The sequence below is a fragment of the Malaclemys terrapin genome, chromosome 7 (genome assembly GCF_027887155.1).
Source record: "Malaclemys terrapin pileata isolate rMalTer1 chromosome 7, rMalTer1.hap1, whole genome shotgun sequence".
In the NCBI taxonomy this organism is placed as follows: Eukaryota; Metazoa; Chordata; order Testudines; family Emydidae; genus Malaclemys; species Malaclemys terrapin.
The window spans coordinates 94,769,310-94,786,364 of NC_071511.1; positions in this window are offsets into that span (position 1 = coordinate 94,769,310).

Below are 17,055 nucleotides of genomic sequence, written 5' to 3' on the forward strand. Positions count from 1 at the left end.
ACATATGACTGAGGTTAAATACATGCTTAGGAGTTTTGATGAATAATGACAGATTTAAGCAGATGCTTTAATGCTTTGCTGTATCAGGGCAGTATTCCCAGTCATTTGTTTTAGATAGAGTCCAAAATATACCTAAAACATAAAACCAGTCTGCTGGCTATCCAAAGGAAGAAACAAAAACCTTTCACTCCCGTTCACTGCACACACTTTATACATGTATTGGTAGTTTTACCTGTATTCCCTTTCCTGTTTATTTGTACCCACTTATCCAGGTGTAACCCACCCCATTTGGGTTAACTATCGGGACTGAATCTACCTCCATCACAACAAGCATGAGCCTACTGCTTAAACTAAAGGACTAAGGAATGGAGCCAAAGCCAGTTGAATGCAGAAGGGACTGGGTAGGGATTTTGTTAGGCAGAAGCACTGTGCTATAAAAGTGTTTGGAGACATCACAGTTTTGATAGAAGAGAGCCATTAAAAAAAAGATTATGATTGTAAGAAAAAAGACGTAACAAATATGCTAGAACACCCAAACACATCAATAATTGTGTTCAAATGTTAAATTATCTATAATGACAGGGAACTGAAGTGCCTATTAGCAATGTTATTTCCTGTACACATGATAGCAAATCTCACATAATTACTTTTTAAATGAAAAATACAGGTTCATAGTGCACCACAAAACACACTGGATTTAAGGCGAAAAAATGAAAATACATATTGGCAAATTACCTGGGTATTTAAAAAGTAATTTTTCCCAAATATCACTAATTTGCCCATAGGAAATAGTTAAAGAAGCCCTTAGAAATATCTCATGTGTTGTCTTCAACATCAGAACTAGACTAAGTTATTACTTTTTTTAAAAATTGAAGATTTTTGGCTTATACCAACAAATGTTAGGAAACTCAAAGATGAAGCCCCAAATCCATCCATATTCAACTTTGTTTTGTTCCAGTGTTGGAAAGTCTTCAGAGAAGTGTGTTATTGTATGTGTTACACATTGTACTGTTCTCTGTTTTGCATAATGGGACATAGTAGTGAGGGAATTTCTGGGTTTTGTTGATTTAAACACTGGTAGGGTGTGAATTCCATGTACTTTCTAGAGTTTTTTCTGTTCCATTTTCTTTGGGGAATTTTTTGTGGAAAACCTGAGTTAGTTTTAAAATACGATTCTCTTTTACAGACCACTGCTTTACTGAGTAATACAACATATGAGATGGACACACAGAATGTATTGAGAAATGTTGGATTATAATAGCGATATGGAAGAAATCCATTAGATCATTAAATCCATTCCGCTGCCAGTTTGTGTGTAGAGAGATTAAACTAATTATGCAAAAAGAACAGGAGTACTTGTGGCACTTTAGAGACTAACAAATTTATTAGAGCATAAGCTTTCGTGGGCTACAGCCCACTTCTTCGGATGCATATAGAGTGGAACATATATTGAGGAGATATATATATACACACATACAGAGAGCATGAACAGGTGGGAGTTGTCTTACCAACTCTGAGAGGCCAATTAAGTAAAAGAAAAAAACTTTTGAAGTAATAATCAAGCTAGCCCAGTACAGACAGTTTGATAAGAAGTGTGAGAATACTTACAAGGGGAGATGGATTCAATGTTTGTAATGGCTCAGCCATTCCCAGTCCTTATTCAATCCTGAGTTGATTGTATCTAGTTTGCATATCAATTCCAGCTCAGCAGTCTCTCGTTGGAGTCTGGTTTTGAAGTTTTTCTGTTGTAAGATAGCCACCCGCAGGTCTGTCATTGAATGGCCAGATAGGTTAAAGTGTTCTCCCACTGGTTTTTGAGTATTATGATTCCTGATGTCAGATTTGTATCCATTAATTCTTTTGCATAGAGACTGTCCGGTTTGGCCAATGTACATGGCAGAGGGGCATTGCTGGCACATGATGGCATATATCACATTGGTAGATGTGCAGGTGAACGAGCCCCTGATGGTATGGCTGATGTGATTAGGTCCTATGATGATGTCACTTGAATAGATATGTGGACAGAGTTGGCATCGGGCTTTGTTACAAGGATAGGTTCCTGGGTCAGTGTTTTTGTTCAGTGATGTGTGGTTGCTGGTGAGTATTTGCTTAGGTTGGGGGGTTGTTTGTAACCAAGGACAGGTCTGTCTCCCAAGATCTGTGAGAGTAAAGGATCATCTTTCAGGATAAGTTGTAGATCTCTGATGATGCGCTGGAGAGGTTTTAGTTGGGGGCTGAAGGTGACAGCTTCATAACATAAACATAAACTAATTATGCTATATTACAGACAATGTTAGAGGGAAAGGAAAGAGAGTGGTCATTCAGCCCGTTGTATGAAATCCAAAGTATTAGGGCAGAATCCCCAGTGCAGGGTAACTACCTTGTGTTGCACCACCAGTAGAAACTGGTTTGGTTGGCCTAGGCAGGATCACCCCAGTGTAAGGATGAACCACTGGAGGCATAAAGTTCCTTACACCTTTATTCATCCCAGTTGCCAGTACAAGAGGTAAAAGGAAGCATAGCTGGGAAACCCCCCCCTATCCAAACCTATTCTTGGCTGTAGTTTCAGTCCCTTATGGCCCTTTGCAGCCAGTATAAATTAGAGCAGACTAACATAGCTGCTCTAATGTGGTACAGAGGCTGGGCCAGGATCAGGTGAGTATGAAGATTAATTTTAAACCATCCTTTCATGCATGCAGCCTGCCATGCACTCTGTGGATCAGGCCCATTATATCAAGCCATTTTTTCCAATGAAAAACATCCATAATAAAATAAGCATTTCACGTATACCAATAAGAGGCAGAAGTGGATTCTTCTCCATATAATTACAAATGGACTATGAGTCCTTCAAGGGCCTTGGATAAGACTAACCCCTTCTCAATTAAAATTAATTAGCATCAGCAGTGTTTGTAGGGAGATAGTTACAATGGCACTGCACTTTGTTTCTGTATCCATAGAGGGTTGATGGACTCCAATTTCTTTCATAGCAGTTCCCAACTGAGTAGCAACTCTCTGTATTGCAAATTAAAAAGAGCTGCATGTTGAACATATTTCAGTAGGAACCAGGAGACACTCATGGGAATTTGTCTCCCAAATGATCCTATGACCATTTTCTCAAATAAAGGTTTAATCTTTTTCTGTATTTTATCAAAACTAGTCAGTCTTCTCTGGTATTTTGTTCAATAACATAGAATTTAGGCACTACATGCTGTAACTTGCAGATAATAGCTTGACATTTAACAGAAAAAGATACATCTATGTTATGCAGTTTATGTAACAAAAGTACATAAAGAAAAATATGTTCTGTGGGCTTATTTAGGCAGTTCCTCCAGATAGGAAATCTGCTGTGTAAATATTAATCAGCTGATTAGATAGGCTGAGTCATGAGACAATTCAGTCTCTTTAAGTTACTGTCTCTTTCTTATGATAATTTAAGCAGCTAAACAATATTCGTGCATCCTGCCAATGATCTGATAGAGTTCCAGAGGGAGCCATGGATCGACTGTCTCCCTTTTAAAGGGCATAGTGTTACTTAATGGTAATATAACAATTTTGAAGAGCTATTAACAAATCTGATTTAATATAAAAGCTCTTGTGATTTAAGTTCACAGTCTTTTGGATGTGGAAGATCAAAAACTCCAGTCTTGTAGAACACTTGTAGAAAGATGACCCTGAGTCAAAATCCCTGCTACTAACCAATGACTGCCAAGTTTTCGATACCACATTCTGGTATTCTGTAAAATGAACCCAAGCTTTCAATCACAACTCTTATTAAAATACATGAGTGTTAGGATTCCTATCTGAGAATCTGGGTCAGATTCTGCATCTCTCATTTACTTAAAGCTCTTGTTGAGATTTGAAGTTAATGGGAGACTTGGGTGACCAGAAATCCAGGATTGAGCCCTTAATAGCCAATTCTCCAATATTTACTCACATGAGTGATCCCAGTAACTAGCAAATCAGAAAACTAATTATCTCAGTATAGGAAAACATATCCTAGTAAACAGCTATGTACTATAAGGAAAGTTATAGGCAGGAAATATACAGAAGGATAACACACCTCAATGGAGAAATTAGATGTGATTTCTGAAGCTGGTTAGCTGTAGTTGGGGAGTGTTTTCGAATATCTGTTGCAATTGTTTACTTGTGTTTGGCTCAATCATGCTCATGCCCCTTTTTGTTCACTGTCAGAGCTGCGGGGGCTGAAGTCCCAGTTCCCGATGCTGGCTCCAGAGCTGAAGCTGGAGCTGTGGAGGGGCTGAAGCCCCGATTCCCAGCGCCCGCCACGGGCCAGAAGCCAGAGCCACGGGAGAGGGGGAGTTTTAAAACCCTGATTCCCAGCACCCGCTGCAAGGCTGAAGCCAGAGCCACAGGGGGGGACTGAAGCCCTGATTCCTAGCGCCCGCCACGGGGTTGAAGCCAGAGCTGTGAGGCTGAAGGCAGGAGCCGCGGGGCTGAATCTTGGATCCCTGGTGCTTTCCATGGGGCCCCTTTCCCTGCTGGGCTCTGGAGTTTTTAATAGCATGTTGGGGGGCGGGAGGGGCTACTGCATAGTTCGGATTGTTTGCTGTTGAATACAAGTAATTTTACAAGGCGTCCCGTATCAGCATAGGGAAATATGGTCACCCTAGCTAAACCTCTTATGGGTAGCTAGGGACCAGGGATAAATTCATTAGAACTAATCCAAGCATCAGAAGGAGTTATTGGACATGGTTCATTTTTATAGTGAATAATAAATAACAAGTGTTGGATGCAGCACAGTCTTTGCTTCAGCAGGGGTTTACAATGTATCATCACGTCACTATTAATGTATCATTTAATAACAGAGTATCTGGCCCAAAGCTATCATTTTAAGAGGCAGTCTCCAAGATGTGCTTATCTAATACATATTCAAAATACCTGTCTAATTATAACTATGATGAACAAAATGTTATTGTTTTGTTATGAAAATCTGTGGCTACAATAGTTAGTTTGTTTTTGTGTAGTTGCCATCAGTCACTGAAATGTGAAAATGCCTCCTTTTAGATCCAGTTGGAACATTTTCACCAAAATTTTGGTGAAATTGCTGTTTTGTTTAAGCCGAAATGTTTCATGCAGACATAAATTTCCACAAAACTTTCCCTGGGAAGGTTTTTCAGAGAGAGAGAGAGAGACCCACTTCTTTCTCCACAGTGGGCTGGTCACCTTCTCCCCATACTGTGGTGCCCAGTGCAGTAGTCTGGGAGCTGACCTTGTTCGTGAAGACAGAGGCAAAAAAAGCATTGAGTACATTAGCTTTTTCCACATCCTCTGTCACTAGGTTGCCTCCCTCATTCAGTAAGGGGCCTACACTTTCCTTGACTAGGTGTTGATCCTGATATAATATATGAAACCTAATGTTCTCCGTTTCAGATTGACAGAGAGGAGAGCATTTCTGTGACTTTTTCCACATTACCCCTATATAGCCTGCCAAACATAAACGGTTGACCAAAGAGAATTAGGACAGATAGTAGTGGAACTCCAGTGGCAGTGGGAGAGGTCACAGTTCATAGGCGCCAATGTCTTGAAAGTGGCATAGGCAAACAATGATGCTATGTGGCCTGGAAGAGAGTAGTGGGTAAGAAATTCACCAAGCAGACGTAATCTCATGGCTGCAGTAACTGCAGTTGCATAGAAAGGTACATTTGCTTTCTCAGTTTTCAGCTTTATATATTCAATATGTCTAATGAATTACAACTCTTGGGTCCAACAGGTTCTATTCTATATATGTGTATCTAATAGAATTGTAGCATTTCTAGGAAGCTTAGAGATGGAGGAATAATTGAAATAGATGAACACAGATATAATTACTTTAAGGCTAATGAATAAAACAAGAACAAGAATCTGTTGTTCTTATTTACCACCTTAAAGAAATTTGCTATCTAGATGCACATATCTTTAGCTTTGAGAATTTTTGTCCTTAAGTTTATCTCCAAAATATATCACAAGAGATTAACCAGCACTCTAATACAAATTATGCCTTCAAAGATACAAATGGAAAAATTTGCAATCTAAGCTTTTTGTCTCCTTCCTTTAAATTATATTAACAGATATAATAAGAATTAGATGTAAAAAATAGCATTTTACCTTGTGCTGAGTGTACAATGGCACTACAGAAGTAGTAATTTGAATACGACTTATCGAGCCCTTAGAAATAACACTATAAAGTTTTAATCAGTTAATTAATTTTAGTAACATAACGGCTTCCATTAATGTATCCACATCTTTTTGCTGGAACATTTTTAAAAGTTTTTCTTCCCTTTCAGAAATAACCATCATTTGCTGCTACCTGTTGCAAGGACAAAGCTTGGTTTTAGACTGTCACTCACGAACCCCAGTGTAGACCCCCCCCCCCCCCCGCCCTTGATGTGTCTAATCATTTTGAAGAAAGCAGCAACTTTATAATCTTTTATTCTTTGTTATTCACGCTGGTTTCAGACTCACAAATTTTCAGTCAGATTGATCCCACTCCACGTCTCAATGTTTTGGGTAAGAGATTAGATTACCCTCTCAAATTTTCTCTTATGATTCTTCCTATCTATAAAACACTGTACTGAATGCAATAATTCCATAGTTTTTTAGTAATTGCTGTCTGATTGTAAGACCTTATTACAACCAGGTTTCCTACTAGCAATTATTCCTTTACAAAAATCACATTTTATTCAATCTTTAGTTCTGTCATTTGCACCACCATTATAACTGTGTCTTTATGGTTGCAAGGGTGAAAATCCAGTTAACATTTAATGAACAGAATAAAAGTAGTGTTACATTAGTGAATGTACAGTAGGCATATGTAAAGTGATGACCAGTGTGAGAGAGATTATTGGTGTTCCTTATTTTAAGTGTAGGTCATAACTCAACCCAATGGAAGAATATCATAAAAAGCTGAAAGAAATTAGCCAGAGTTTAATATTCTTAATCTTGTTTAAATAATATTTAATATGTCCTGTGTGAGTGCATAAGAGACTGAGAGCAGGAGAAGGATGTCCTGATATGCACAGACAATTATAGTAGACTCACCAAAGGAATTGGGGGCTTATAGGTGAGGTTGGGACTATGTTTCTGCCCCACTTGCTCCAACTATAGCACAGCCAGAGTCTTGCCCTGAGGCTTCATCTAATAACTCATATGCCAGTCTATGGGAGCTGGATCAGATCCTTAGTAAACGAAGTAATACATGCTGATTTTGACCCAAATTCATTCTTGGAAGGGGCTCAGTGACTTACTCCTTGTTGGGTCAATCCAGGGACCACACTGAAGAATTATTGTGTGTTCCTTTAAAAAAAAAATTTCTGGTGATATAGCTTAATAAATGTAAAGTTACTTTTTCAAAGACGTCTTCCACTGACTTTACTGTGACCTGATTCCCCTAATGTTTTTATGTTGCTGTCTCGATCTTTCTTTTCTCTGGCTGGTAATTGTAAACCTATGAGGGATGCATCTTTGCTCACAAGAACTCTAATGACTCTCCATAAGATTGTTTTTTAAGAGCAAGTTCAAAATGTTCCTTCATGTATATTATTGTTTCCTGCTGCAATAAGTGACCAAAGATAATACATGTGGCTGTATCGTTTATTGTTCTAGCCACTATTTGACTTCTAATTTTGCCTCAGCTAAATAACATTTCCACTTATTTCAATGAATACTAAATTTAGATATTTGCTACACCCTTAATAAAAGGCTTCAGGTATGTGGTCCTGCAGAGAGGGTATCAGACCAATGAAACACTCACTGCTGTGCCAGGGGAAATAAAAAGAATAAATAATTGATCTGACAAGATTAACACTATAGGAGACCTAATTACTGATCCTTGTGGATGTTGTAAGATGAACTCAGTATGTGAAGTGGCATATAAATGTGTCCTTTTCTATTTGGTTGTGCCCTAAAACATCCCTTATACTTTTGTTAGGAATTAAAGGTAAAAATATGTAAAGGCAGCAAGAAAAATAGGAATCTAGAAGAAGAAAAATAAGAGTGGGGCAATGAGTATAAAAATACTGTCAATTTTTAGTTGTGTATTGGAGGCTTTTACTCTAATGAATTCCCCACTTCATCTCTCCTAAAGTCAAGTGACTGACATAAATCAAATGGGTCATCTAAGATAATATGCAAATGTTTTTAGCACATCCAGTAGTGGGTTTTTTTTTTAATTTTATTTTATTAGGTGACATCAACAGCCAGATTTGGGTGCTAATAACCTAGCTGATACAAACGGAAGAAATAAAAAGATTTGAGTTTCAGCCAGAGTAGCTCCTCCTTTCATTCCAGCCCACATACACACACTTCTCAAGGTCACTATCAAATTCTTCTTTGCCATAACTTGGCAAGAAGATTTAAAAAGTTTTATGCCTGGAATTAGATGGGTAAATACTATTGTAGAACTCTTAAACTTTTGTAATATCAGCTGAAAGCTATTCACTTACAGCCAATCTGATGAAGTGCAGAAAAGGGAGGACAGTAGCCTTTCTGCTCTGTAATGTTACTAGTTTTCATGGGTAGGCATTTAGCACTGATACCATGTACTTCAGGAGGAGTTGTTTGCTGGACAGATCCATAGAAATGGTACCAGCAAAAGGAAGTAGCAACTATGTCTTCTGTCACTAACTGAGCGTTGGTTGATGTCGCCAAACATCTACAAATGATTGCAGCAGGAATTGTGGGATTTGCCATGGTCATTAATTTGTCTTTATTTTTATTTCCTTACTTTTTGTTATCCATAATTCTCTATTAAACTTAGTGCCTGATTAATAACTAGGTTTACATAGCTATAGGACCAAGAAAGAAAATTGCACCACTGGGGTTCTTAGTTTGTAGTGCTTGATGCAATACTATAAAACCGGTGACCAACATGCATAGAGTATCCAATGTTATAACAAGAAAACTCATGACTTACAAGTGGGTTTATGCATCCAAATTGTCAAACAGTTTTCAGAACAATGTATAAAATAGGGAGATATGCAATACTTTTATATTATGTGGTTGGTGGTGAAGGATGGGTTAGGGTTGGAAAAAATTGCACCAAAGTGGAAGCAGGGTGTGAACTAGCAGGAATGTGGCAGGGAAGGGAACTGGTAAGTGGGACAGGGAAGAATTTCACTTCCTTAGTCTTCCTCATTTAAGGCCTGATCATTAGAGGTTCTGAGTACCTGCAACTTTGGAGTGTGAATCATATTGTCAGCATCCTTCATGATCACCACTATACTGAGCCCTTGGGCCCTGATTCTGCATTTCTGTGTATCCCCACACTGAGTCAGTGCTACTTTTGTGTGCCAAAGGAATGTAGGAGCTACCCGTCAAGGGATTCATTAAAACTTCCTAATTCTTATTCTTTCAGAGTTATTCAACACTATCCAGTCAATTTAAATAGCTTTCTGTATCTTGGGTTTTATTCTAGTGAGAGCTTTAATCAAGTGAGTGAAGTTTAACCAAATCAGACTTACTTGTCTTTTATTAATCTAAATTAAAATTGCCTCAGCCAATGTATTCACTATTCTCTATAGTATGTACGTTCAAAGAGGCCACATTGCAAAGAGGTTTCCATTCAGTGAGTTTTGTAGTGTATTGTATAAAAGTAATTTCCTTTTAAATGCTACCTACATTAACATTTAATCTCTCTATAGGTTTGAATATTATAAGTAAGAACAGAATACAACTTAGTACCAAGTACATCAAAAATCCATTTCTTCTTCCTACTAATCTTGTCTCCTCCACAATGTGTATCATTTGTTACAGATATGGCAATCATCATTTTTGGTTATAATGAAGATTCATATTTTATAGCCACAGGCATTTAACATTTTTGTCACAGGCATCTGAAATGTGAAGGATTTGGGAATTAATTTCCTTGCATACCTGTTTTTCTTTAAGCTATTTTTGATAAATAAGTTCTCTAATTATGTTAACAGTCTAAAGGTTTGTTTTGGTCTCATCAAGGAAAAAATGTTATGAATTTCAAAAATATACAGAGCGCCAGTTGAATTCTATTTGAGTTATTTGCATATTGAACACTCAGTTCACTGAAATGATGAATAAAATATCTCATCTATTAAAACTATTCAGTGTCTTATTCTTGTCACATTATATCTGATTGACTTGTGTTACATCACACATGGATATGGCTTTTCATGCTTTGATGCAACTATTTTGTGCAACTTGAATCAATGTGTCTTGTGAAAATCAAAAGAGACTCCTTTTTTACTTTATCAGAGGGGTAGGCATATTAGTCTGGATCTGTAAAAAGCGACAAAGAGTCCTGTGGCACCTTATAGACTAACAGGAGTATTGGAGCATAAGCTTTCGAGAGTGAATACCCACTTCGTCAGACGCATGACCACGAAGTGGGTATTCACCCACGAAAGCTTATGCTCCAATACTTCTGTTAGTCTATAAGGTGCCACAGGACTCTTTGTCGCTTTTTTACTTTAGCAGTATGTTTTTTTCATGCTCAGATCTGAAGTAAATCAATCAGAATGTCCTATGGGTAGATGTTGATATAGTATCTCTTGGTATGTTGAGCGTGTGGTACAATGCAGTTCACATATGTCGCTGGTTCTCATTCAAATGAAGTTTACACATTAGATGGCTACCATAGGTGCTGTGGTGACTGCTGAGTGAGTCGCTGTGGAATGTGCGATAAGACCAGCTGTGCTCTCTTACAGTTTCTGCAACTTTCCTCTTCACTTTCCTCACAGCTGGTCTGACTCCTTATGAAATTAGGAGCACAGTGAGATGACATCTTGATATTAGGTTTGGGGAAAGGGAGGTGAAAGAGGCAGAGAGAGCAGGAAAAAAGCCTCCCTTAAAGTGCTTATGGGATAAATCTCTCTCTGTCTGCGTCCCGCAGCCATTCCCACTTCACACACAACTGCTAGTTCCTCTGGCCTGTGTTTTGGCACACTTTATCAGTTAGACTGGTATTCTAAACAGCATCAGTATGTATTTCCTGTGTTACTCAGGGCTATTTTCTAAGTCACTATGTGAGCACTTCTGCCTGTATTCTTCCCATGGGGATGAATCCTGCTCCTCCTATGTTCTGCAGACTGCTGCTTGGCAGTAGAAGCAAGGTGATTTCGCTGTGCAAGGAAAAGGAGCTGCGCAGGAGAGCTCCATGCGAGGAGACCTGAGTAGGCCCAGGGGCTGAATGAGGCTCCACCCTGTGGTGGAGATGCCAACCCTGCATTGAACTGTCTCTGAGGCTGCTGCAAGTTATACCAGGGCTGAATTTGTCCCCAACTGTTCCCAGGATTGGAAAGGGCACAAAGGTCACCTTTGCCCTCTTGCCCCAAGCTATGCTGAGTGCAGCTTATGCACCTTAGAGAATTCAGCCCTACATATTGTGGACATTTTCCCTTTTCACCTGTTCTCTGACCACTAATTAATCTCTGCTGAGTCTTCTTTAGCATCCCAAACCACTGAGCAACTTTTAAGCAATCATCATTTAATGATTTTTCTTTTAAAAACCTGCCACAAATGTTTCCTTCCAACTACAGAATTTTCCCCACCCCTCCACTTCCCATTATCTATAAAGTTCAGGTGTGAAATTCTGGCTCATTTGAAGTCACTGGGAATTTTGCTATTGCCTTCAGTGAGGCCAGGATTTCATCCCAGGACTAATACATTTCAAGCTTGGACTAATGATGTTGTAAGATTTGATACCTGACAAGGGAAATAACTGTGTGGGTGGTAGTACTGCTGAAAAGGATCTTGGGGTTATAGTGGACCACAAACTGAATAAGAACTGTCAGTATGATGCAGCTGCAAAAAAATAAAAACACTAATATGATTCTGGGGTGTGTTACTAAGGCTACATCTACACTACGGGGGGGGAATTGATTTCAGATATGCAAATTCAGCTACATGAATAGCGTAGCCAAATTCGACATATCTGATCCGACTTACCCCGCTGTGAGGACGGCGGCAAATCGACCGCCGCAGCTCCCCCGTCGATGGTGCTTACTCCTACCTGGGTTGGTGGAGTACGCGCGTCGATTCGGGGATCGATTATTGCGTCCCGATGAGATGCGATAAATCGATCCCCGAGAGATCGATTTTCTGCCGCCGATCCGGGCGAGTAGTGAAGACCAACCCTAAGACTGTTTAATGTAAAACACAGGAGGTAATTGTCCCGCTCTACTTAGCCTTGGTGAGGCCCTAGCTGGAGTATGGTGTCCAATTCTAGGCACCACACTTTAGGAAGGATGTGGACAAATTGGAGAGATTCCAGAGGAGAACAACAGAAATGATAAAGGGTTTAGAAAACCTGGCCTATGAGGAAAGGTTGAAAAAATTGGGCATGTTTAGTCTTGTGAAAAGAAGACTGAGGGGCGATCTTATAACAGTCTTCCAGGCTGTTATAAAGAGGTTGGTAATCAATTTTTCTCCATGTCCACTGCAGTAATGAGCTTAGTCTGCAGCAAGGGAGGTTTACAACAAATATTAGGAAAAACTTTCTAAATATAAGGGTAGTTAAGCTTTGGAATTCTACAGGAAGTCATGGAGTCCCCATCATTGGAAGTCTTTAAAAAACAAGTTGGACAAATACATGTCAGGGATGGTCTAGATTTACTTGGTCTTGTCACAGTGCAGGGGGCTGGACTCGATGATTTCTCGAGGTTCCTGCCTGTTCTATGTTTCTATGATTCGATATAGAAACATCTCAACTAGCAACAGATCCTTTATCCCATTAAAGAATTGGGAATCTCCCCTTCTCAGTGGTATAAAGCATTTGGTTGTAGCTTTAGAGCACTGCAAAATGTGTGTGACTTTACATTGTGGCCACCTATTCGATAGAAAAGGTATATTAGAAGTTTTAAAAATAGAATGTATTGTTCTCTCTCTCCCAAGACTTCTACAGTATGCTCCATAGTACTAAGAGAAGCCAGCATTACAGAGGATAGATACAAAAATAATCCCAATAAAAAAAGCCATAAACCTTACACTATAAAATGGCTTAACAAACATGACAGTGCTTTAATATTTTCTGGAACAGGTTTTATTGACATAGAGTTTGGAATCACCTAGATACCTTGAACGTGGCTTTAACTTCTCTGAATTATGAAGCAGTCCCACATTCCTAGGAATAAACCTCTACACTATCAAGTATGCGCATCATTTATTTATATATATACACACACTCAAACATCAAAGATGAGATTCTCTTCTTTCAGAAAAATAACAAACTTTAACAGGATCGTACTCCACAGGAGATTTATTCAGAATGTCATTTGATGTTGATTGATAGATTTTTCAAGGGCAGAAGGGATCATTATCATCTAGTCTGATCTCCTGCCATAGAACGTCCCCCACTAATTTCTGCATAAAGCCCGTAATGTTCTTTTCAACTTAAAAACTTTGAGTGATAAAGAATTCATCACTGCCTGAGGTAAGTTGTTCCTGTGGTTAATTATGCTTACTGTTTAAAAAATTGTGACTTATTTGTAGTCCAAATTTGTTCAGCTTCAGCTTCCAACTTGCCTTCTGCAAGATTAAAGAGGTGTGTACTGCAAGAAATCCTTTTAGACCATGATCAAGTCATCTTTTAACCTTCTCTTGGATAAACTAAATAGATTGAGTTTCTTAAGTGGCTCACTAATGCAGGTTTTCCGGACCTTAAATCATTTTTATAGCTCTTGTCTGAATCCTTTCCAAATTTTCAATATCCTTTTAAAAGTGTGTAGACCAGAACTGGACATAGTATTCCAATAATGGTCTCACCAATGCCATATGCAGAGGCAAAACCACCCCTCTCCTCCTACTTACTGTTCCCCTGGTTATACATCTAAGGATTACATTCACCCTCTTAGCTACAGCATTACACTGAAGGTCACGCTCAGGGGTCTGTGATGGATAAGCAGCTAAGTCTTTTTCAGTGTCACTGCATTGCAGGATACAGTCCCCCATCTTGTAAATGTGATTGTCACAGGGTGGACTGGCTCTTTTAGGGAGTTGAGCTCAGCCTTGTCTGTGTCTAGTTATCTGTCCCCAGGTGATGGGCTTGAGCCAGCATTTCACTTGAGCCAGAGGATCAAATCTCCAGTTAGTAACCTGGCGTGAGACTTATAAGAGGGAACCTTCTTCATCAGTGAAGGGAGACCAGCTCGAGATGTAGACTCAGAGGACTGGGGTGGCAGTTCTCCACCCAATGCAGATGCAAAGGCCAGGCTGGAGCTACCTTCAGGGAAGGGCAGGAGCAGAATCCTTCAGAAAAATTGGCCAGAGGAAATACAGAGCAGCAGCAGCTGTTTTTTTTGGGAAGGAACCTTTATAATTATATAAAATATATATAATTCACTACATATATACATACACACACACACACACACCTATTCTGATTTAAGTTGACATTTGAACTGTGATGCTGTTTTAATAAACCATATCTCAAAAAGGGATATTATTTGACAAACATGAGAACTTTGGTGCAGTTCCCAAGAAAGGGAATATGAGGTTCTCGTGCCAGATCCAGAAATACTCTGCTACAGTGACCTTTGTTCCTAGATATATGACCCTGCATTTGAGTGTATTAAAATATAAATTATTCAAATGAGTCCACCTTACCAAGTGATCCAGATCGGTCTGTATAACTGACCTATCACCATTATTTACTTCTCCATCAATTTCTGTGACATCTGCAAGTTTTACAAGCAATTTTATATTTTCTCCTAGATAAATCGATAAAAATATTTAATAGCATTGGGCCAAGAACAGATCCCTGCAGGACCTCAATAAAAGCACCCCTTAAGAGGGTGAAGACTTTGAGATCAGTTAATTTTTTAATTAATTTAATATGAGCTACATTGATTTTTGCATAGTGCTGATTATTTTATCAGAAGCTCATGCAGGACTAAGTCAAATGCCTTGTAGAAGTCTAAGTATATTATGTCAACACAGTTGTCTTCAGCAATCAAACTCGCAATCTCAGAGATATATATCAAGTTTGTTTGACAAGACCTATCTTCCATGTCATGTGACTGGCATTAATTTTGGAACCACCCTTTAATTCTTTATTGATTCCATCCCATGATTTTACCCTGGATCTCAATGTCAGACTAACCAGCCTATAATCAACCAGGCCATTCTGTTTAACCCTTTTAAATACTGGGGGGAAAGCTAATGTTGTACCAGTCTTCTGGAACTTCCAATTGCCAGAAGCTGGGACTGGATGATAGGGGATGGATCACTCAATAATTGTCCTGAAGCATCTGGCAGCAACCACTATCAGAAGACAGGATACTGGGCTACATGGACCATTAGTCTAACCCAGCAGGCCATTCTTATGTTCCCCAGTATTCCAAGATTTGTTAAAAACATGGTTTTCCAGGACTGGACATTACATCTTAGTCCTTATCTGATGTCTTCCTCTCTAGTATTAAAGCATTGCAAGTATCACTTCTTTCTAATGCTACAATACTGAAAAATGTCTAATTTTGATAACTCATTGTGGATTTGACAGCACTAAATTATAGTGGTGCATGGCAGCTAGTTTAGTGTTATGCAGTTTGTTAGTTATGTCATACAGAGTCGAAGTCTTACTTCTCTATCAACAGAAAATTTTAAAATTCTTTTCTCCCCTTTTGTCCAAACTACCAAAACTGTTGTTGAGGCCCTCATCATCTTATGCCTTGACTATTGTAATCTCCTTCTCTCTGGCCTCAATGCTAGGGTTACCATATTTTGTGCCTCCAAAAGGAGGACACTCCACGGGGCCCCGGCCCCGCCCCAGCCCCGCCCACGCCCCAACTCCGCCCCTTCCCCAAAGTCTCCGCCCCCTCCCCTGCTTCCCGCGAACATTTGATTCACGGGAAGCCTGAAGCAGGTAAGGGAGGTGTGGGGGGAGGAGGCGCGGCCCAGTCTGGCTCCCCCGGCGTCTCCAGCCTGGGTCGGCTCCGGCCCTGGGGTGCCAGCCCCGGGCCCGGCCCCCGGCCGAGCACCCCCGGCCCACCCAGCACTGCCGGCCCGTCCCCCGAACCCCCGGCCCGGCACCGCTCCGCCGGCCCATCCCCCGAGCCCCCGGCCCGGCACCGCTCCGCCGGCCCGGCCCCCGAGCCCCTGGCTCGGCACCGCCGACCGCCGGCCCCACATGTCCCGATTTTCCCGGACATGTCCGACTTTTGGGGATTTCCCCCCGGACGGGGATTTGGAGCCCAAAATGCCGGACATGTCCGGGAAAATCCAGACGTATGGTAACCCGCCACATGGCCTCCCTCAAGTTCATTCAAAATGCTGCTGCTGGAATCATTTTCCTGGTTTGTCACTCCAATCATATCATCCCTCTTTCTTTGTATCTGCCCTCCCTGCCTGGCTTTCCCATTCAAATACAAACTGTTTGTCTTTACTTTTAAGGCCCTTTATTATTTATCCCTCCCCTACTTATCAGATCTATGAGCTTATCAAGCCATCAACCCTTGCCTTCTCTGTCAGGGATGCCAGCCTCAATTGCATATCTGTCTTCTTCTCCCACAAGCACCTACATACTTAGAAATAACCTTTTTTAAAAAGATAATGTGTTTCAGACATTGCTGCTTTTCTAGTTCAGTATACTTTTGTTTTTAAATATTTTTATAATTGCTTTTAAATATTTTTTATTTCAACTTGGTTTTAACAAATAAAAGTATATTCTCCAGTGAATGTGTTTCTAATTAACAGAGAGAGGAAGACTAGAACTCAGGATTAGCAAAATTCATAGGAGAAATCCTAGTTCCACTGCCATTAATAACAAATCTCTCACTATTTTCAGTAGGGCTAGGATTTCATCATATATGTCCTTGATCATCAGTTTATCAGCCAATTTACATTCTTGCTGAGCTAAACTTCTCTTTGGACAGGGATAAATTTTCTTTACCCTTTCACATCTGATCCATTTGAAACTCTTGGACCACTTCAGAGGTGCATGCCAATATAATTAACTAACTTTGACTCATCATAGGCCATAATCTTCGTTCAGTTAGATGGTATTGCTGGGCTGACACTGGGAATGAATTTGAAATACTATTTGAAAGGATTGAGATAACCCAGGTCATGTACACAAACAAAGAAAAACTC